This window comes from Sorex araneus, chromosome 2, assembly GCF_027595985.1.
Source record: "Sorex araneus isolate mSorAra2 chromosome 2, mSorAra2.pri, whole genome shotgun sequence".
Classification (NCBI taxonomy): domain Eukaryota; kingdom Metazoa; phylum Chordata; class Mammalia; order Eulipotyphla; family Soricidae; genus Sorex; species Sorex araneus.
The window spans coordinates 45,885,911-45,909,652 of NC_073303.1; the positions used below are offsets into that span (position 1 = coordinate 45,885,911).

At 46.1% G+C, this 23,742-nt stretch overlaps 1 protein-coding gene across 1 annotated transcript in view; it reads left to right on the top strand.

The window, feature by feature from the left end:
• The first annotated feature begins 719 nt into the window (after positions 1 to 719).
• Positions 720 to 23,742, top strand: part of SYK (spleen associated tyrosine kinase) — an 81,473-nt gene continuing 58,450 nt past the window's right edge. Inside the window, exon 1 of the mRNA XM_055127509.1 lies at positions 720 to 834. The gene's annotated coding sequence lies outside the window, so the exon portion shown is untranslated. The remainder of the gene's footprint in view (positions 835 to 23,742) is intronic.

Consider the following 23,742-nt stretch of genomic DNA (forward strand, 5'->3'; position numbering starts at 1 on the left):
CTCCCAGCCCCCTTGGGGGTAGTTTTAACCGTCATCATTTTCATTTTGATGATTGTATTTCAGTTCAAGTTCCAGCCAGAACAGGCAATGGCATAGGGTTTGCCAAGCTAAGCGGGGGCCCGGGGAGAAGAGGTGCTTTAAGACCACCTGACGCACAGCAGGAGGGGTCTAAGCTACTCCAGACCTCGTCGGAGTGATGGGGGTGGAGGCAGGCCAAACTCCTGTGAAGCCCGTAAGGAGGAATTGAAGGACCTCGTTGGACAGGTAGGGCCTTTCCCTGCGCCGCTCAGCAGCCAAGTTGGCACAGGCCCGCGGCGGCGCGCTGGGAGGGAGAACAGAGCACAGGGACCAGAGGCTCTCCCGGCGCCTGTCCATAGCAGAGCTCAAGGGCCTGGCCACACCCTTCGCGGGCGCTGGGGACAACGACAGGGGCGCAGGGACTCTACGTGCTCGAGAGCCCTGTCGGGGTGGGATCTTGGCCCCACCCAGGCTCCTCTTCTCCTCGCAGGCCGGACTCCCGCGCCAACGTCCCGATCGTTGCCGTAGCCGGCGGCCTGCCGGGTGGCGGTGGCCGCGGGCAGCACTGGCCCACGGAGCGCCGTCGCGGGGCGCCCGTGGGGAGCGGAGAGCGGGCCCGCGGCCGGGGGGCGGCGGCCGGAGAAGGGCGGGCGCCTGCTGGGGCGCGCAAGGAAGTTGCCCGAAGGAGGAAGCGCCCGGCGCGGGTGCCGAGGCCACCGCGGCGTCGGGAGGAGCGAGGCGCACCGGGGCCCCGGAGCTGCCAGGGCGGCGGCGCCCCGTTTCCGTGCCCCACGCCCCGCCCCTCACCTGGCCCAGGTAGGTGCGGCCGCGCGGGGAGTGCGCGGCGCTGCGGGCCCGGGACTCGAACCCCCGAGGCTGAGCAACCCCTGCGCGGGCCTGCGAGCGGGGCGCGCCGTCGGCTCTACGCCGGGACCGCGCGGGGACCCGGGCCGCGGGGACCGCGCGGGGCCCCCGGGCCCCCGGCACCTGGGCTAAGGGGACCGGGCGGGGACCCCGGAGCCCCAGCACCTGGGCCAAGGGGACCAGGCGGAGTCCCGGGACCCCCGGCACCTGGGCTAAGGGGACCAGGCGAGGACCCCGGGCTCCGGATGCCTTAATCGAGGGGACTGCGCGGGAACCCCCAGACTCCGGGGTGTCTGAATCGAGGGGACCGCGGGGAGACCCCGGGCTGCGGGTATCCACAGCGCTCGCAAAGCACCAAAGCGGAGGGCCGGGAATTCGTGCGAGAGGAGGCAGGGTCGGAAAACCGGGTCTTGGTAAGCAAACGTTTAGGTTTGGCTCTGGGCAGCCTCAACTGGACAGTCCACTGTGTTTTTCCAAGTTTTTTCGGTGTGTGGAAGCTCCTGCACTCTTACGTCGGCAGAGTTTTATATTCACATTTCTTCCCCTACGCGAGGAGCAGCGCCTTGAAAACGTAGTAGTTGCGGTCCCGAAAAGATAGTACAGGGGTAAGGGTTTTATCTTGCACGCAATGGACTTGGGTTCCATTCCCCCAGGCCCGCCATGAGTGGTCCCTGAGTTTAACAAAGTCAGGAGTAAGCCCTGATCACTGCAAGGGGAGCCCCCCGAACAAACAAACAAGAACAATCACATATTTCTGATACCTGCTGAAATGAGCGAGAATGCGCCTTGTTGATTTTTAAGATTCTTTCCTTGTAAAGTAGTTGCAAAAGTAGTTACAGTTTCGTTGCTAAGTAGAAAAGTTTTATCTAGTACAATGTAAATTGTGTTGATTGGTTGTGCATGGTATGATTTTTAGGGAAGGGAAGGGTTTCAAAACACATCTACATATTTAGTATTTAGATGGGCTAAATACTATAAAAACTATACAAATGCTGTTTATTTTGTTGTTTGAATGTTCAGAAAGGTCGAAGGAAAGTAGTAGAGAAGTTAGAGTTTGAATACTTTTTCATTTGGAGCTGCAGTAGATTATTTCAGTAAACTTGTCTACCGCTTCAAAGATCCCATTGAAACAAAGAAAGCTATTGACTAGATGATTTTGAGATGTGCTGCCTCGAAGTTGTCCTGTATAAAAACAAAAACAAAAACAAAACAAAAAGCAATGGGAAACTATCCCTGGCAGAGAATTTCTGAAAGTGATAAAAATGATTTATTGATTCTAAGTATTTGTTCTGGTAAGAACAAATTCATTGTGATTGCACAGCAGCTTCTTAATTAATTGCAATTAACTTCATTCTGAATTTGAACTACTTAATGTGTATGATTTTGCAAATAGCTTGCCAGCAAAAATTTTTTTAGTGTTTTAGCTACAGTAGGAAATGTGATGTATGCCCTGTCCTTCCAAGGGATGTACTTAACAGAAAAGCAATTGTTACTCTAAATGTGCCTTTTTAGAAATGGCCATGCTTGGCCTTCTTTTTTATTATTATTTTTTCTTTTTGGGTCACACCCGGAGATGCACAGGGCTTACTTCTGGCTCTGCATTTAGGAATTACTCCTGGCGGTGCTCAGGGGACCATTTGGGATGCTGAGAATCGAACCCGGGTCAGTCCTGTGCCAGGGAAACGCACTACCCACTGTGCCCACTTCAGCCCTGCTTGTCCTTCTTTTAACTCATATTTTATTTTCTAATACCAGTCTTATTTTTCTGTTTTCAAAACAGAAGCTTTAGTCAGGCATCAGATTACAGTGCAATAGGATGTCCATGCCATTTTCCAAAACTGTGTACCAAGTATCACCTAAAATGGGTCAACACTGTGAAGCAATTCAAAGAGAAAACTGAGGAGTTGCATCTGGAGAGATGGCATCAGAAAAAGTGAAAACTTGTCTAAAGTTTTGTCATGGCTGTGTATACCCATGCAGGTGGGCAGCATGCACAGAGATACATAATTCTTTCAGTTTTCTTCTAGTATGTTATGTATCTACTCATTTATCTTCCTACCTCTACAGCCATATAAAGTGGTCCCTTTGCTGCAGAATCAGCAGTGATGTGCCTGATAACAGTAGCACAAGAACTGCAGCTTACATAGATTTTGTTAGAGTGCCCCTAGAAAGCCAGCTACGTTGCTTCCCTCTGATTCCTTCTGTCAACACTGGCAGATGGCCGATCAGCTTTGGTGTGTGACATCTTTACAGTGAAACTACTTAGGTATTATTATATTTTCCTTTCTTGTTGATTTGGATTCTCTGCAACAGCTGACTCAACAATCTCCCAGAGTGGGGAATCTCTAATGAGCAGAAGGCAATAAGATTTTTCTTGAGTTGAAGTAAGAGTTAAGGATTTTCTAAAATTACAACTCCAATTGTTTTTTTATTGTTTTTTTTGTTTTGGGGGCCATACCCTCCAGAGCTCAAGGGTTACCTCTGGTTCTGTGCTCAGAGATTATTCCTGGCTGGCCCAGGAGACCCTATGGGATACGGGGAATCAAACTCATGCGCAAGGCAAATGCCTTATCCACTCTACTGTTACTCCAGCATTGTCTGACTCTAAGTTTTGAGAAAGGTATTCTCATAAATTGAGAAAGCTGAATATACATTGATATGCTCCCCACTGTCATCCCGTTGCTCATTGATTTGCTCAAACGGGCACCAGTAACATCTCCATTGTGAGACTTGTTGTTACTGTTTTTGGCATATCGAATACGCCATGGGGAGCTTGCCAGGCTCTGCCATGCAGGCAGTATACTCTCAGTAGCTTGCCGGGCTCTCCACTAAATGAAATAAATTAAAAAATATACGTAACTGCCTATCACCACAATGACAGCTATTGTCATTAAATGAGGTTTCCAAAATCTTAATCCAAAACGTGTTTTAGAGCTTCATGAAGTGGGCAAAAAGACTGTTGGATTAGCTCTATGAAGCTAGTGATGGCTTTTTAGAGCGGAGGATAGCCCTCTTGCCCAGGAACTCACACTTTCCAGCAATTCAGTGGCGGTTTCCCCTTTTCAGACTCTTGAAATTGTGAGGCTTGTTTCTTCCTAGATCATTCATCCCCAGGCGCATGGTCCTGTAACGTGGGGTTAAGTGCCACTTAACATTGGCGTATTGCACTGCGATGTCCAGTGAGTGCAGGACATATGTGGAGGTGCTGTTTTCTTTCTTGAACCCTTGATTGTTTTTGAGGGGTGTGATTTTGGTTGTTTTTGTATTTTTCAGAGTTGATTCTGATCTTATGATTTTCTCTTTCTCTCCAACTCTCTGACACAAAGCTAACCACCCTTATGACTCAGTTTCCCACTGAGTCCCTTGGACCAACCACTTGCCAATCTGATCTTCCTCAGCTGTTCTGAATTCCTCCCTTTTCTTGCTCCCAGACAGTTTCTCTTTAGTCTTGTTCTACACATCTACTTAGACGAAGACTATTTTGGGCAACTGATTGTTGATGAAATACATTTTCTGTTTTATATTTTGGAGGGGTCTTAACATACTCCTGTCAACATTCTTGAACAGTTTTCTTAATATACATCCACTGTCATAGTTGTCATCAACTAACTTGCTATTTCTACAATTAATTACTTTTTAAAATTTTTTAATTTTTTTTTTGCTTTTGGGGTCACACCCAGCGATGCACAGGGGTTACTCCTAGCTTTGCACTCAGGAATTACTCCTGGTGGTGCTGGGGGACCATAAGGGATGCTGAAAATTGAACCCGGGTCAGCCGCGTGCAAGGCAAACGCCCTCCCTGATGTACTATCACTCCAGCCCCGGTTAGTTACTTTTTTATAGGACATAAATTTTCTAATTTCTTCCATTAAGATATATTCTGACTCATTCTTGGTGAACAAAATGTTTTTAAATACACTTAGCAGCAGGCACATTTAATATCTGTCTCAACATTGCCCTGTATTTGGTCCTACATCGATATTTTGTTATCTAGTTGGTGGGAATATATAGTATCCTGGGAATGGCATGGGGAGGGGGAGCCTGTGAGGGAAGGGAATAGACTTGGACCCGATGCCCGACCTAGCTTTTCTGGTTCCTGAATAGTACCATTCAATTGGCATTCCTGGGAGAATTTCCTTGCTCAAGTGAATTTGGAATGCCAGCTGAAATAAAGCAGAGTCAGTAGGTTGGAAGTCACTTTCCTGGGGCTGTGATGCTGAGGTCGGGCAAGGAGGGCTCTACCAGTGGCACGTCCTGGAGCTGGAGCATGTTGGGGACTGCATTCCTGAATGCGGGTGGGCTGCTTAGATGGAGAGAAAATGTGGAGGTTATTTTCATCTTCAAAGCAGAGTCTATTCGAGGTGTTTGATTGAAAGAACATCTTCAAGTCACATTCACTGCAATTTTTTTTTGTCATCAGTGTTGAGAGTTGGGGTCTGAACCTCACTGGGTTCAAGCCTCACTTTACGATCCTGAGCTCCTGTTTAAGATTTCAGAGCCGGATCAATCCCAGAAGCACTCCAGGCGCACCCTATCTCCCTTGTGCAGTATCTGGACATGCCCATGCTTAGATCTGACATGACCCTTAGGGCCACTCCCAAGAGCTAGCTCTGGGTAAGTGTTGCTGCAGTCTTAGTGGAGACTCACATTGGCATTGCCAACTAGGGGCTGGTGAATTAATGAAAGTTTGACCTATAGAATGGGAGAACATTCAATCATTTTCTTTGTGAAAGGTGTCAGTTGTGTAACCCATGCCAAGGACCTATCCATTAGGCAAGAATTCAGATTCGACTGACACACAGACTTGATGACCAACCTTTAACTCTGTCTCACCTCGACCATTAGAGAAGGCCATTGGAAGTATTTGCTTCCAACTTTTTATCCTCTAATTTCTCGTGTGTGAGCTTTAGAAGAGTGTGTGTGTGTGTGTGTGTGTGTGTGTGATGGCAATGTGTGTATTTTTTTGACAGGGGGTGTGAACTTTTTTATACCAATTATTATCGTTCTGCAATTTTTCTTTTTCTATTTCTTTTTTTTGGGGGCGGTGGGGGGGTGGGATGCACACTCAGCAGTTCTCAAGGATCACTCCTGGTTCTCTGCTCAGGGATCATTCCTGGCAGGGATTGGGGGACCATAGAGGGTACCAGGGATCAAACCCAGATTATCGGCATGTAAGGCAAGTGCCTTACCCACTATTCTATTGCTCCAGCCTCCTGCAATTTTCCTTCCTTATGCATCACTCTGCCAGGGGTGGGAGCCCTTCCCATCAGTGACAGGTGTACTTCGTTCCTCAGAGGAGACAACATGACTGGATAGGCATTAAGTATTTCTTCTTCCTTTGGACTTCATTAACTTTTCTGAATATTTTCCTTCACTCTTTCTTCTCTTCACCCACTCTCTGCTTTGTGTTTCCTGAAAGAAACTTCCAGGAGAATTATTATATCAAGAAGAATCTCCAACCCTGCCCAACTATTATTCAACCCATCTGCTAACCTTAAGGCTTTAGCAAGCAGGTAGCTCATTTCCAAGAAATTCAGCTTATTCTTTATTTTTTAAAGAATCCATCAGACTCTTGTGGACTTTTGTGACTTTTGTGCTTGAGTTGTGGGATGACACACTCTTCTTGTGTCATCATCACTTTTTCTTCCCTTTGGCATTGGCTTATCGTATCTTTTGGTACCTTTCCTTATGTGCTAGATATTTCTAGGGGGTACGCTGGTTTGTTTTCAAGAGTCTCCTGTTTTGCAATTGTATATATTTCATGGAACCGTCTGCCCATGGAACCTCTTCCTGTGACATGGGAGAAGAGTGAAACATGCACAGGAGCAAGATGAGCCAGAAACCATGTGTGGGGTCTAGAGGACCCTGCTCCTGGCACAGTGGTCATGCCCTGCCTCTCTGAACACATGTCTTTGCTGCAGAGGGACTGCTGTTGTGTGCAGGAGTGCCAACCACCAAGAGCTCCCAGCACTGCTCTTGAATCCTTCCCACCCTGCCTGGCCCCCGTGACTCACCTTTTCCGGGTGCCACATTCTTGGGTCTTCTCCTGCTTTCACTGCTATCTCCTTTGCCTACATTTGTTTTGAGATATTCAAGGAGAGCTCCGGTTTCCAGTCCAGCCCTGGTGTGCCTCCTTTTTTTTTCTTTTCTTTTTTTTTTTTTTTTTACCCGCCCTCCCCCTGGTGTGCCTCCTTTTCTACCAACACAGGTATGGATTTATTTTCCTGTGGAGCTGCTGTGGCTGTTTTTTATGGGGAGCAGTTTTAGTTTGGGGGTCGCAGCTATCGGTGCCCACTCCTTGCTTACTCCTGGTTGTCTGTTCAAGGATTATTGCCGAATGTACTTGGGGGAAACCATATGTGGTTCCAAGGAATGAACCCAGATCTGCTGCGTGCAAGACCTTATCCCCTGTCCTATCTCTCCAGTCCGGGTGGCCAGTGGTGTTGTTTTTATTGCTCTTTCTTTCCTTTCTGTACATTTATCATTGCTACAAAGGCTTGAAGCGGAAGTCTACCACTTCCTTTTTTTTTTTTTTTGTTAGCAACACCAATCAGCTGATGGTCATAGCCTGTGGAGGCATTGCCTGCAGGAGGAAGGCAGGTGGTCCCGGAAGCAGGGCTGATCACAGGTCTTGGGGTTTCTTTGGTCTTCTCTGTCTCCCTTGGAGCAATTTCAGCAAGAGCCAGGCAGCAAGTGTCTGCAAAGAGGCACTGCATTGCCAGGTGCACCCTGGGATTAGGAAAGAGTCCATTTGAAGCCAGACATTTCTGAGAAGCATGTTTAAGGAAGCAAGGGATTGAGATGGCAATGAGCTGGGGACAGCCTAACAGCCTGCTGACCGTCACTGAGGCCCAGGAAGGAGACACAGTTTGTGCAAGCACCAGTGGTGTTGCTGTGTAGGGCCTTGAAAATAGGTCATTGCTTCTCCCCAGAGTCAGAGTTTTGTTCCACCCTGCTCGGAGTTAATTCTGGTCTGATCATGTGCTCCCTTCTGAGAAAATTTAAAGTTGATCCTAGGAAACCAAAGGAAATAGCCAGAGGATGAGAAGGCACTTGGCTGGGACAGTCCTCTCCGTTTCCTGTAAGGACAGTGAAACTTGTTCTCGTGTTCTTTCTTTATAGCTTGATATGTGCAGACATTAAGGCAAGTCACTTGCAATGGAACAAAAAGCTCCTGAAACAGTGAGAGGACATCTGCTGCGTTGGTACCTGTCCATCTCTGTTTAACCCAATTTAGGTTCCCTGTCCAAACTCTCCACCCAGAGTGAATTGCCAGAGTGTGGGGGACCAGTTTAGAAGACTGCACCAGTCACATCTCCTTTCACACAGCACACCTTAGTGTCTGTGGGAGTGGAGGGCCTTCACTGTGCAAGTTTGACTCTGGGGAGGGGGCACAGCAACTGGAAGTGTTGGACTAGAGCAAGTGGGTAGAAAGAATGCAAATTCCTATGCATGTAGCAGTGTTTAGAGTCCAGTCCAGTGTTTAGGGCAGTTTGATGAGCGGAGCCAAAGGCTGCATTCTGGAAGGAAAGTGGAGAAGCTCCATCTGACTTCCCTGAAACACATATCAGCGACTGCAAAGACATGTGGCAAGCTCCTTTTGGCTTATCACTGCTGAGAAAACTCTGGGAACAGTGTCAGTGACCATTAATAGAAGACTGGTGTCATTGCTCTAGAGTCTCTGGAATGAAGAGCACAGTTTGTGTGACTTAAACACAAACACTTATGATCTCATGGTTCTGGGGATGACCAGTCAGATCAGGGTGTGGGCTGGTTCCCCTAGAGGCCTCCATCCTTGGATTCCATGTGACCATCTTCTCCCTGTGTGCTCATGTGACTGTCCCCTAGTATGTTCCTGTGTTCTGATGCACCTTCTTTTTTTAAAATTGAATCACTGTGAGATAGACTCTTACAAGACCATTCATAATTAGGTTTCAACACTGATCCCTCCACCAGTGTATGTTTCCCAGCACCAGTCTCTCAAGTTTTTATCTCATCACCCTCCACCCCTCCCCCAGCCTGTCTATTGACACCCCTTCTTCTAAGGACATAAATCATGGGGGATAGAGGCCTCCCCAGTGACCTCATCTTAACCAATTATATCCGATCCATGAGTCCAGTTGGCTGAAAGTCATTGAGGGTCCTAGGGCCTCCTGAGCACTGCTTGGGAGATAACCCTCCAATGGAAAAAAAATGTGAAACCTTAATAGACAAGGAATGATGAGTATTATTTGATGATTATTTTTTCTTATTATTTCTTAAAGTCTTAACCAAGCTCCTAAAGTTTTAACCAAGTTCCATTAAAAATGTGTGTGTCAGTAGCCAGAATCTGGAAACAATTCAAGTGCCCAAGAACAGACGACTGATTAAAGACACTTTGGTACATCTACACAATGGAATACTATGCAGCTGTTAGGAGAGATGAAGTCATGAAATTTGCTTATAAGTGGATGGTCATTTCACTTATCATACTAAGTGAAATCAGTCAGAAAGCAAGGAACAGACATAGAATGACTGCACTCATTTGTGGAATATAAAATAACATAATATGAGATTGACACCTGAGGACAGTAGACACAAGGCCAGGAATATTGCTCCATAGTCGGAAGCCTGCTTCATGGGGGAGAAGGCAGCTGGAATCAAGAAGGGTCACTAAGTCAATGATGGTTGGAGGGATGCTCGGGATGGGAGATGTTTGCCAAAAGTAGATAAAGGACTAAATGTGATAGCCTCTCAGTATCTGTATTGCAAATTATAATGCCCAAAAGTTGAGAGAGAGTATGTGGAAAACTGTCTGCCGTGGAGGTAAGGGGAGGGTTGGGATTGGGAGGATACTGGGAACATTGGTGGTGGAAAATGTGCACTGGTGGAGGGATGGGTGTTCAATCATTGTATGACTTAAATTCAAACATGAAAGCTTTATAACTGTATCTCATGGTGATTCAACAAAAAAAATGAATAAGACAAATCTAAAAAAAAGTGTGTGGAGGTATTGTAAGATATGTTTTTTTAATTAAGAAACTAATAGTATGCAAGGAGTTCTTTCAAATCAATAAGAGAAATAAACAGTTCACAAAAACACTCAATAAACACAGAAACAGTGAAATAATACATGAATCCAAAACACAGGACATGTGCCTCTGTGGTCAGGCTTTGGGTTTTGCTCTATGACCAAGAGAAAAGTGATTCTCTGCCAAGGTGGTTGCTGGCAGGGATGTATTGACATTTAAAATTCACATATGCTCTGTGAATAAACTATAAACTTCCAAGTTTTAGATGATTGTATCACGTGTAAATGGGGGAAATGAGAAATATATACATATGTAGTCATTTATTGTGGCATTTCATTTTGTTGCAACAAAGCTGTAAATATAAAAATGCTCACTAGGGGACTGGTTAACTAAATGCAGGTGTATCTATATGTGGAAATTCTCTTTAAAATGCAAAGTCTATGTAAATTAAAGGATGCAGATATCCAAGTTATAGTCAGAATTTCGATCGTCGCTGTATATTTTTAAAGACAATATAATGTAATGGAGGCTCTGTGAGATGATTGGCTACAGCGTGTGTGTGTCTGTGTGTCTGTGTGTTTGTGTTTTTCTGTGTGTTAATACCCAAAGCCTTCTAGAAGCAAAGTCATCAAACTCAATGTACTTCACTAGAGAGAGTGGTAAAATTGGAATTGGTTTGGAGGGAAAACAGTGTGAACGGCATATTTTCATGCTCCACACCGAAGCATTTGACTGTCCTTAGTGAAAGGGGGTTAGCTACGAGGGGTCAGGGCAGAGATGGGGTTTCAGTCATGGCCACGGTGGCTTTCCGGGTGTCGGGCAAGGTGAGGCGGACAGCTGCCTCACGGCGTCCCCAGCATGCCTGTGCCTGCACCTCGCCTCTCCCAGCTTCTCCCAACTGCCAGTGCCTGGCTGCCTCACAGGCCCTGATGTGGTCTGGCCTGAGGTTACCTCAGATGTCTGTGAGGCCTCGCAGCCCCCATGGACCATAGAGTGAAGCGGCCCAGGCATAAACACTGCTTTAGAAGACCCGTAATCCTCCCCAGAGCACATGGACACATCTTTATTTTTATTTATCTTGGGGGGGTGTACCTTCAGTGCTTACTCCTGAATCTGTTCAAGGGTTACTCTGGGTGGGATTCAGAGGGCCTTATGCAGTGCCAGGGATCAAACCCGGATCAGCCATGTGCAATCCTAATGCCTGACCCACTACTGTCATTTGGCCCCTTTTTTTAGTGCTCATGGTTTCTGTGTGTTGGTCTTGGAGGCAGCTGACCCAGCTTGGGTCTCTCAAGGCGTGACTAGATGCACTGTGTTATCCCAAGAACTGGGGACCTCTTTGAAGTGTCTCCTACTGCTCTGAGAAGCTCCTGCTGGCTCTGGTTCCTGCTTCAGTCTCCCCACACAGTGGCCCCAGTGGCCGAGGACCAGGCTTCTGATCTCCCCCAAGTGCATGGTCAGACACCAGAAACGCTGTGGGCTGACTGGACAGCCCATCAGCTCTGTTGGATGCATTTTAAAGCCTAACAAAACTGTCACCAGTTTAGAATGTACTGGAGTGCTGGGGGTAGTGTTAGGCTGATAGGTGTGTACTTACTTTTGGTTGCAAGAGGGGGCGATGAGGGAGAGGGAGGGGAGGAAGGGCGGGGACAGAGATGGAGGGTAGGGCGGGGAGCGCAGTGAACTTTCATTTCATATTACTCCAATGGGCTCCTCAGGAACTTGGCGTCAAACTGAAAGTCTAATTCTGTGATGCTGAGAGGGCAGACTGGCTGAGAAGGCTGTTGTGTCTCCACACAGGCTGTGTGACTGGGAGGTGATGAACGTGTACAGAGATACTCAGAACAGTGTGTCCTCGGGTTTGATGGTAAAATCCTATTCGCAAGATATGCAGAAGTGTTTCCACTTTGGAAGATACATTACAGCTTTGCCCTGTGTCCCCTGAGCTTGTCTGTCAGATAGCGTGTCTGTGAGATGTTTTCTCTCTAGAAGGCTGTAAAGCATGAACTGCGCCTGGTTCTCAGTCTAGGGCTTGGCCTCTTAACCAGCATGGCAAAGGCAGCCGGTATGATGTGAGGGACGCCCAGGCTGGCTTTTCAGTAGGTGAGATAGACTTTGGGTTCATTAAACTAGTTTTCTAAAGTAAAATCTCTCTCTAATAAATAGAGAGAAAGAGAGCTAAGACTCTGTTTGACCCAAGCAGAGAAAGAGCTGGAAGGACAGGCAGACTGGCTCACACAGGCTGTTGTTTCTTGGGTGAATTTGGAAGGTTTCCTTTGTCAGCCTGCCATCCTCTCTCCTTGATGCTGGGGGAGGGGGATGTTGTATGTGTGGTCACCCCAGCTCTCACACCTCCCTCCTGTGAACGGAAGCCTCACCTCTACTGCCCAGTCACTGACCGACAGCTGTGCTCAGAACACTGCTGCTTCCGCAGGGTGCATTTTGCATGGGCAAAATTAAGAACAATCAAGATTCAGTTCTTGGTCTCCCCAGTCACATTTCAGAGCTGGGAGCCGTGTGTGGTTTTGTGAGAGGTGGAGAAGAGGAAGCATTTCTGTCACTCCAGCAGGTCTGCAGGACAGATGGCAAACCCCATGTTATACCACTGTGGTCCTTCCTGGGGCATCAGTACACACCCTCCCCTGCCCCCACCTTGGCCAGTGCTTCCTATTGCTGCCCAGGTCAGTGTGGTTCCACACCAGATTCCCGTGTGTCTCTCACTGCCTGCAGGGGATGTGACCTTAAGACCCACAGTCTTGTCCACATGATCTGTCCTGGCCTCAGCATCCTCAATACAATGACAGTGTCCTACAGCCCCACATACACACACACACTGAAACACATATATGTGCATGCAGGTCATATGTCTGTTTGTACATAGCATGAGCCCTGATACACAGCATACATACAGATGCCAGTGAATTACATAACACACAAGTGAGTATGCATACTTGTGTATACACTTCTCACATGCACACACTTGCATGAAGAACATACCTCCATGGCCAAACATGGACTCACACACATATAGGCACAAAAACAAACACACACAAATACGCATGCCCTATTGCAGTCTGAGTTTGTGGCAGGTTCTCAGCTGTTGCCTGTCCCCCCATTTAATAGGACTTCAACCATGGGGAAGGTTTCTGATTAACATGCCCTTGGGTTAAGCACAGTTGGTCAGATAGTTTTGCTTTAGGACCACACCTGGTGGTGCTCAGGGTTTACTCCTGACTCTGACTCAGGGATCATTCCTGGGAGGCTAAGGGGGGACTACATGCAGTGCTCGGGGTCAGACCTAAATTGGATGTTTGCAAGTCAAGTGCCTTACCCACTATACTATTGCTCCTGCCCCATTCCAGGGGTAGTCCCTTCACGTCCCTCCCTCCCTCCCTCCCTCCCTCCCTCCCTCCCTCCCTCCCTCCTTCCTTTCCTTCCTTCCTCCCTCCCTCCCTCCCTCCCTCCCTTCCTTCCTTCCTTCCTTCCTTCCTTCCTTCCTTCCTTCCTTCCTTCCTTCCTTCCTTCCTGCCTTCCTTCCTTCCTTCCTTCCTTCCTGCCTTCCTTCCTGCCTTCCTTCCTGCCTTGCTGCCTTCTTTCCTGCCTTCCTTTGCTTCCTCCCTATATATTTTTTGGCCACACCTGTTGATGCTCAGGGGTTACTCTTGGCTCTGCACTCAGGAATCACTCCTGGTGGTGCTCAGAGGACCATGTGGGATGCCGAGGATTGAACCTGGGTCAGCCATATGCCATATGCAAGGCAAGCGCTTGACCTGCTGTACTATCTCTCTGGCCCAGGATAGTTTCTAAAAGAGTAAACTACTTTGTTGTTCAAGAAGTTTTGAGATAACAGAAAAGTCCTTAACTAATTTCCATGCAGGGAAAAAAGTTCACTGTTTTCTAAAAATAATTTGTAATCCACAATTCTGCTTAAAAAAGATTTGATAAGGGGGATGGTCAGATAAACCATAGGTAAGGTGCTTGCCTTGCCCTTAGCTTACCCAGATTCGATCCCCAGCATTGCTTATGGTTCCCTGAACACCATCAGGAGTGACCCTGAGCACAGAGTCAGGAGTAAGCCCTGATACTTCTGGGTGTGGCCCAGTATCAAAATCAAACAAACAAAAAATAATAAGAATGTGTTCCTCAGTGAAGCAAGATAGGGAAAATGTAAAGTTGATCATGTGACCAAGTTCTGTGAAACACAAAAAAGACCTTCCTGCATTCAGGCCCGGGGCACTGTGGCAGGTGCAGCCTGCGGGTAGCACAGCTGAGAGCCCGCACAGGGTACAGCCTCCAGCCCTGGCTCGGCCCGTCCCTTTGTGGGTGGTGGGAGAGACGTGGGAGAGATGCAGGGGCCGTGTCTGGGATTCCTGTGCTGCTGCCCTGGACGAGAGAGAACGCGCCCAGGGGAGCAGCTGGAGGCACTCGAGTATCCCGCACTTCCTCACGGTTCAGCTGCCGCCCGGAGCTGGAGCGGGGCCGCGCTGCCCTGAAGCAGCTGCACCCGGCCTGCGCTCACACGGCTGTGCAGGCAGCAGCCCCCCGGGGGGATGCCACCCTTGTTACATCCAAAGTGTGTGTGTCTGTGTGTGTCTGTGTGTGTGGTGTGTGTGTGCGTGTGCATGTGCACACAGGCAATGCTCCTCAGCCTGCATTATTGTCACATACTCTGTATGTTCAAAATAGGTGTGTGTAGTGTGTGTGGATGGCATGTGTGTGTTGTGAGCATGGGTGTTAGGTGTTTTATATAATCTGTGTGTTGTGAATGTGCTGCATGTAATGTTTGCGTTATGTAGTGGTGTGGGGGTGTGTTTGTGTGTACGCTTTCATTTTGTGGTACAGTTTCTCTCAAGTGTCCTTATGTTTTTTCAATCGTGCCACTTAATTTTCTTATTGTTTCCCTTCTTTCTCTTGGAGTATAATTGCACACAGACTCAGGATAACTTCCTCATCTTGAGAATGAATCATGTCAGGGAGCTGCCCAGGATGTGGTCCAGCCCAATGGAATAGTTTTCTCATTCTTAATAATGCTGTGTGTGTGTTAGGGAGAGAGAGAGAGAGAGAGAGAGAGAGAGAGAGAGAGAGAGGTTTGTTTTCACTCCTCCCTGACAGTTAGAGCCCCCAGCTATGCAGTACAACCTTCCTTGCTTTGGTCCCTGCCATATCCCCACCCCATCCTCAGATTGCATGCTCAGGGCTGTCTTCTGTTTCACTCTATTTCTCTCTTTTGTTCTTGTTGGTGGGTGATTTCAGAGCAAAGGGGTATTTTAAGCATCTTTACTTTCAGAGAAACTAACCTTGTTTATCTCATTGCTTCTTGTCCACTGCATTGATTCTGCTGTGGCAGCTCATCAACAACTCGAATAGTAATCCAGATCTATTTTTCCAAGCCATTGGCTGATTTTGGTATGTGTAACTAAAACCCTTATTTTCATGGCTCAGGAAATAGCTTATCTTGTTAGAGATCCAAATAAAAAGGAACAGAAGGATGATTATCAGGAACTGAGGCCGAATTGAGATATAAATCTTCCAAATATTAGTACTTTTCATCTGTGTATTAATTAAGACAGTAACCTGTACTTTCCTGTCTGGCCCTTGGTGACTATCAAGGCCTCTTGTAAATATTGTAATAATTACTCAAAGTGGATAAAGAATAAATTTTGGAGGCTGGAGCAATAGTAAAGCGGGTAGGGCATTTGTCTTGCACATGGCCAACCCAGGTTCAATTCCCAGCATCCCATATGGTCCCCCAAGCACGGCATGAGCCAGGAGTAACCCCTGTATATTGCTGGGTATGACCCAAAAAGAAAAAAAATGAATTTTGGACTTCTACCTAGCATTCATATATAAGGGGCAAGATGATAAATATGCCCCTTCCTTCAGGGACTGGAGTGATAATATAGTGGGCAAGGTGTTAGCTTGCACTGTTGACCTGAGTTTGATTCTTGGCACCCCATGTGTCTGTCAGGCCTCCCCAGGAGTGATCCCTGAGCACAAAGTCAGGAGGGAGTCCTGAGCACCACCAGGTGTGCCCCCCCAAAAAAGATAATAAGCCATATTCATTATTTGCTGATTATACATTTGCAAATGGACTTACCAGAAAATATTAGTAACTATCAAATCAATGCTTGGTGTCCCCATGGTCCTTGGTAGACATGACTAGAACATAAAAAAAAAGTTTACTTTTTGAGTTTATGGACCAAACCTGCAGTGCTCAGAGATTACCCCTCCCTGTGCTTTCAGAGAACACTTCTGATGGGCCTGGGAAGCAGGTGGTGTGCTGGGGGTGGAGCCTGGGCTAGCTGCACGTAAGACCACTGCCTCACCCCCTGCTCTACCTGTCTGCCTCAGAATATCAAAATATTTGCATCCTCCACCAAACATGTTCCAAACAAAGACAGGACAAGATGATGGCCTACTCATTATTCTGTCATTGTCATTGTCATTGTCATCCCGTTGCTCATGGATTTGCTCGAGTGGACACCAGTTAACATCTCCATTTTGAGACTCGTTACTGTTTTGGGCATATGGAATACACCACTGGTGGCTTGCCAGGCTCTCCGAGAGGGGCGGAGGACTCCAACTCGGGTCGGCTCTGTGCAAGGCAAACGCCCTACCCCTGTGCTATTGCTCTGCCCATTATTCTGGAGTGAGTGTCAGTGTTTTTCAAATTCAGGTGCTTTTGGTTTGCTGCTAAAAATGGCCCACAAGCCTTCAATGATATCTAGTGTTTTAAGTGCAAAGAAGTACTTAAATTACAAAAGATTCATTCAGCAATGAGTTACAGATCTGCTAGCTGTGAGTGGCAATATGTGAATGATCAATAGTGAGCATTAACTGAGGTGTCTTTCAATGGGAACATACTTAAAACAAGGTTATTTATAGGTTGTGTGGCTGAAGAAACTATGTAGAGGCTTTCAGAATTCAATCCTGTATTTCTCTAGGAATAATGGTTCAATATTCTGTCATGCAACAGGCAACTTTATAAACATGATTACCACTAACAGTGATAAATGGCTTATTTGTTTCTTATGCAGTTTGAAAGTACAAATTTAAAAGCCAATAAAACATGACTGGTTTATAAAAGACATTGCTTTGAAACCAATGAACTTCTTTACTGTGGCCTTCTCTTAGCTTGGCATTTCACATTCGTTCATTCATTCAGTTACAGCCCAAACTCCTGCTAAGCCCTGGACACGAGACACTGATTTGGAAGCGGGGGGACCCCACTGGAATTAAAGAAACATCTACTTGATTATTTTGTTTCCTTTTACTAGTTAAGTCCCATGGATTCTCAAAATAAGCACCTTCTATTCTCATACAAGTGTTTTGCTTATGGAAGAAATTTTCCATAGCCATCATTTCTCAGAAAATTCTAGTATTGTTGTGAAAATTCTAACTGTGGTCCAGTGAGAAACCAAGCCATATGCTCTGAAGGTTGGGAAAACTCAAGTTTATTACACTGTGGCCCCAGCAGAGCTCATGCTTCAAAGACTGGGCCCTGAACAAAGGGGCTGCTGACCCACAGACCATCTGCCGGGGGCTGGGGCACTTGTAGAATGCTGACAGGAGAGTAATACAGACATTCTCAGTCCTGTCTTCTACAAGGAGAGGAGAGGCCGTCTCCCGGACATGAGCCCATTGGGAGTGCATTTCCCGGTCACCACAGCCGAGACCACAGCCATCTCGGGGACGTCCCGAATGCTCGTTGCCCAGACTCTGCTGCCCCTGGAGGGTCCTGCTCTCTGATAGGAGCCTGTGTGAAACGTGGGCATGGGTCTGTTGTCCTCATCATAAACCAGGGATTGATTTTTATCCAGGTTTGTTGCCAGGTGCGTGGTAGGAGATTGGCATGGCAGGAGACATGGCGGACATCGTGCCCATCCATTCGGAGGCCCTGAAGCTCACAATTGCCAATGCTCGGGCTACCCCCATTCAAATGAGTACACACAGATGTGAAACTGGCAGGTGGCAGAAGCCTTTGGCACCCAGCTTGGGTTTCAGGAGAGAGAGCCACACCAGAGATATGGCCAGAGGGCTTGGGACAGGTAGTCCAGGGCCTTAGAGAAATAAGCTCAAAAGTTTGGATTTGATCAGGCGGTATAGTGCCTGCAGCCAGGAGTCAATGCACACAACAAGGTCTGGTTCCTGCTGTGGAATCCACACAGGTCTGGACAGCCATGGGCCAGGGGCTGTTTTCCTTACTGGGAAGACAGAACCTGTGCGAATCTCATGACGGATAGTTGTGCCTCGGAGGGTCAGATGTCATTTTAGCAGAGAGAGGGTTTCCGCTGGTTTGTTCTGCAAACAGAAACACTTGAGATGACAATGGAGAATTTTTGTAAGATTCTTTGCTTTTAAAGCTTCTTGCACATTGTCCCTCCCCCAGCCCCCAGCCTGTAACTGTGTGGTAGGAAGCACATCTGGGCCCAGGGTGCTGTGCTCATTCCTGTTCTCCCCACTAAGCTCAGTTTCACACAAGATGTGACACTGCCCGTCGCCGCCTGGCTGCCTCAGATGCTGCTGTGGGGAGTCGGGGATCCCTCAGGCAGTCAGGCCCAGACGGAACACACGGCTCTCCAGCCCGTATTAGGAGAGCTTTGTATCTTTTTAAATTTTATTGAATCACCATGAGATAGTTACAAGCTTTCAGAGCTTTGTGTTTCTAAAAATGCTATTGCCTGGAGTAACCTATATCTTTATAATGAATATTTTATAATAGACTGACACATGCAGAGGATGTAATGCTCTGACTGAGTCGTCATAATGCTTCCCCATATTTTTTTCCTGAAGGGTTTTTAAGTTACATATGATTTCACCCCAACTGGTGTTATACCTGGTTTTACGGATTCTCAAATGGACAGAGGCACACACAGAACAATGCAAAGGCAAAAGGAGTTTTATTCCAGTTAACTGGGGTCGACTATCTCACCCCCACAGTGGTCTCTTGATACCGACCCCGACTCCAAGTAGCAAGCAGTTTACATAGGGTTTGATTACATAAATAGTACATGCCTTATTGTTTAAGAAATATCTTATTTAGTTACCAAACAAAGGTGTTTTGGCAGGTGTCTAAGGTGACAGTGGTCAGGTAACAGTTAAACAATAATTCTCAGGACCAGCTTATAGTCACATAGCATGCTCATTTCGTTAGGGTAAACGTCAGACAGTTCCTGGGGCACTGTGGCTGGGTGATGGAGCCGCTGCTGGGCCCAGGAGCTTTCCCAGGGGGGTTCCGGTGGGCTGGTTACGAATTGTTTCATTGCTGGGAAACCGAATCTGTTTCAGTTCCAGAAACTGAACCTGCGGCCTCGCTGATTTTTCTCATTTCTGCTGCCTGTCATGGCGTCAGTTTTGCCCTCCCACGGGTTCCCTCGGTAAAAAGGCCTGACCAAGTGAGCCGCGGTAAGCAGGTGATGGCACTGGCTGCTCATGCGGTTCACTGGGCTCCATCTCCGCTACCACATATGGTTCCTTGAGCCCTTCCAGGAGTGATCCCTGACAAAAAGCCAGAAATAATCACTAGAACCACTGGGTGTGACCCCAAAACCAAGAGGGGGCCATGAAACTTAGGGCGCAGCCTCTGGCTTTGCTTGTGGCTGGGCCGCAGAGCCTAGTCCTTGGTGGAGAGGCTTGTTTGCACACGCCTTGCTGAGAGGTCAGGGCGGCAGGAACATGGCGAGGGTTTTTTAGGAGACCACGCCCCCGATCAGTCCCAGGACACCCAACAGACTCCAGGTCACTGCTGTGAATTCACACCCCGTGCTTGGAGGTGGGTTTCCTTGTTTCATGGAGAAGGAAGTGGAGGCTCTGCTGTTTGCTGAGAGACTGGTCTGCAGCTGGACCTTCGATGAGTTTTTTTTCTCTTTTTTCTTCTCTTTGTTCTCCTCACTCCTTTCTTCTTTCTTCTCCTCCCTCTCATCTTGCCCTCCTCTCCTCTTTTTCTCTCTTGTCTTTCCCTTTCTCTCCTCTCTGTCCTCTTTTTTCCTCCTTTGTCCACACTCGCCTTCCTCCCTTTCTTTTCCTTCTCCCATCCTTCTTCTCATTCTCTTTTTTCTCTAAATGAAACTATTTTACTTGATCTAAATTTTAAAAATGAAAGAAAAAGTGAATAGTTAAAGTATGAAACCCCTGATTTGTAGAACTAATGTATTTATACTGAGGTAGATGTCAAATTTTATCAAAGTGTAGGCATAAAGAAGAGAAATTAATTGAAGTGAGGAACTGAATAAAGAAACAAATGGATCCAGGGATTCTTGCAATATGGATCAGTGTTACAGTGCCCTGCCCATTGTGGCTGGATTTCATCCTCAGTACTGCTCTACATCTGAGTGTGATATGGGCAGCACATTTGTGACCAGTGTCATGACCAAGAATGTGTTCTCTGGCACACTACAACCATTGCACATGTGAACATTGAGACCTAGTGTGAGCCCTTGGGAAAAACAATCAAGTGTGTAAACACCACAACTAGGATTGTGATCATTGTGTAACAACAAAGGGAAAGAAAGGGTGAAACATTTTTAATAAATAGACAAATCCACTATTATAATTGGAAATTTCTATCCACCTTGTCAGAAATTGATGGATAATAATTAGATACTAAGAAATCAGAAGAGATGGACAGCATTATCAATCAATGTGATCTTAACATTTATAAAATATTCTATCTAGCAATAAAACAAATGCATATTCTTTTCAATCTTACATAAAACATTCACCCAGATGGAGCAGATTCTTAGAAAACACAAACAAACTTAATGCAATCTGATAAATCTGATAAATTATGCTCTCAGAACACAGGAGAATTAAGAAATGAGTAGCAGAAAGATGCAAAATTAAAATATTTTTAATATGGGCAATGAATCTCTAATTAGCCTGTGGTCAAAGACAAACATTGAAAAGATTTTAGAAAAAAATTAGAACTGAATAAAAATGAACTTAGCCTGTGGTCAAAGACAAACATTGAAAAGATTTTAGAAAAAAATTAGAACTGAATAAAAATGAACATGCAGTTTACTAAAAACACACGAGAAGCAAAGAGCAGTGCTTAGAAGAAATGTGTAGCATTCACTGCATAATTTAGGTAGATGAGATGTAAAGTCAGTCACCTGTGCACCTTAGAATGTTACAGAAAGAAGAGAAGATTAAGCCCAAAGCAAGCAGAGGAAAGGAAATAACAATGAGAGCAGATATTGCTGGAGATGAAAACGGACCAGGAAAATCAACAAAATCCATAGCTGTGTTTTTGAAACATCAATCAACTATGAGTCAGTATTAGAGAGAAGAGAGAGAGGACTCCAGTGACCAACATCAGGAATAAGAGAGGTCATCACTGCCCACATGGCATCAAAGGGCCATTAGAAAAAAGGCATGGATAGATCTACTTGCAGATTTTTTTACGCAGGGTTCATTCATGATTGAAAGCCATGAACAACTGAAACTCAAGGAGATAAAAGTAATTTGGAAGTCTTATATCTTTTCTGTTTTGATCAATAATCAATAAGCCCCTGGAAATAAAAGCATGCTCAGTGGCTTTATTGATGAATCATTCCACATATTAAGGAAGATATCAGATGAAATTCACCAATTTTCTCTTCCAGAAAATAGAAACAGAGGGATCCTTTATGTAGAGAGACTCTAAAGATTATAGATACAGTCCATATGGAGAGATGGTGAATAGATTTACAAATACTTTTAGATTTGTATATACATGGATCATGAATGGATGTGTGTGTATTCCTTGTTCTATTATTTTTGGTCTTTGAAACCATGATACTCTAGTAGTAATGGGCTCACTTAACACCCAAATCTCAGTTTCTAATGCCATCCTGTATGAGAGGAGTAGAGAAATTATAGAATCTAGGACTGTAGCAGGAAATGTGCTTCTTGACCCCCAAACACCTTGGTAGTCAAAAGCCCCAGAAGTAAGGAAGTGCTAAGAAACAAAAGCAAAACCCAAGGGTGGAAATGTCTAAAGGAACCACTTCTAGTGATCTATCTAAATAATTTGCCCAACACAAGTAGTATTGGGTTGTAATCCAGGGCATAAAATACAAACTATGAATTCACACTTAAATAAATTATTGAACAAATCAACGGGGGAGACTAGAGGGAGAATAGAAAACTCTACCCTGCAGGATTCCAGACAATTCATAAAGATACCCCACACCTGGGAGGTAGAATAGGACGCCCCTATCCTGAAGTGTTGGCTGTGCAGAGTTCCTTCCTTCCAAAGAGGACAAAATCAAAGGGCTGGGGCTGGGGAGGAACTTTCTAGTGGGGAAACCTCAGCCAGTGCTGCCTCAGCCAAGAGTCAGAGATCAGCATTAGACTGGAGAGAAAGGCACAAAGAGCTGGAACATGTGTTCTAAACGTTGGAGCCCCGCGTTCAATCCCAGCCACTACATGGTCCCCTGAGCACATCACGAGTAGCTCCTGAGCAACTCTGGGTGCAGCCCTAAATACAAAAAATAAGATGGGTTAAACAAAGAAACTATGTTATCATTATCTCCATATTTTCTGTACATACATTAAAATACAAGTTAAAATGTGATTAGAGAATATGATAGAGAATGAATGGAGAATGTAATTCTCTGTTTCTATTTTCTTTTTGATTTGTGTTTTGAGTTTTGTGCTATTCCCAGCAGTGCTCAGGACTTATTCTGGCTCTGAACACAGAGGACATTCTTGACTGGTCCCGGAGTACCACTGGGGTGCCGGGCATTGACCCCAGATCAGCCATGTGCAAGGCAGGTGACCTCCACACCACACTATCTCTCTAGCCCATTTCTGTTTTTTGAGAGAATGGTTCACGTTCATGTTCCTGATGTTGGTAAGACCCCGAAAAGGCCATAAGAACTAAGAAAGAGCATCACACAGACCCCCATGGATGAACATGTTGAAGTAGTCCTGCCAAAGACTCCTGAAAACTGCCAAGCTCATCAAAACTGCAAGAAACCTTAGAACGCATAGCAGCCAACAGGATATATACCAAAGCAGGCATAACAACATTATGCCAAAGGAGGCATGATGTGGATCTTGTGGAGGGAGAAGAGGGGGTCCTGGGGTAGAAAAAAAGACACATTTTTGTCAAAACAAAACAATTAAATCCAAAAATTATGGGCTTTCATTAATAACATGCCATGATTAGTTCCTGAAGTGTGAGAAATGTGCCAAGTCATGAAACGTGTTAATAAGAAGGAAACTGAATAAGAAAAAAAAAACAGGAAATTCTCAGCTATCTTTACAATTTTTTTCTATAAATATATTCCAAAATGGAAAGCTCCTGTGAAAAAGGGAAAGAGAGCTACAGATAGACTCAAACTCCAACCTTGTTGGGACCAGGCACGTCACAAGACAAGGCCACAGGGCACCTTGCAGAGGGCCTGCTGGTCCGGGAGCCTCTGCAGATGTAGTGCAGAGAGAAGCCAGTGGGAGTCGCTAGGGGGGACATCAAACAGGAGGCAGAAAGTGTGGCCCTCTAACAGAGATGAGCGGGGCTGGATTTTGTTTGCAAAGTGTCTGGAAGGTTGGAAGGTCAGATGTGCGGAGTTGGTGACGGCGGACTCCCAGCACCGTGGAGAGAAGCAATCTAGAGAACCGGAAGTTTTCTTTTTTTTTTTTTTAATTTTTTATTGAGTCACCATGTGGAAAGTTACAAAGTTTTCAGGTTTAAATTTCAGTTATACAATGCTTGAATACCCATCCCTTCACCAGTGCTCATATTCCACCACCAAGAATCCCAGTATAGCTCCACCCCACCCCCTCACACCCTTAACCCCCCCACGCCCCTAGCCCCCCCACCCTAAGCCCCCCCCCGCCTGTGTAACTAATAAATTTCACTTTA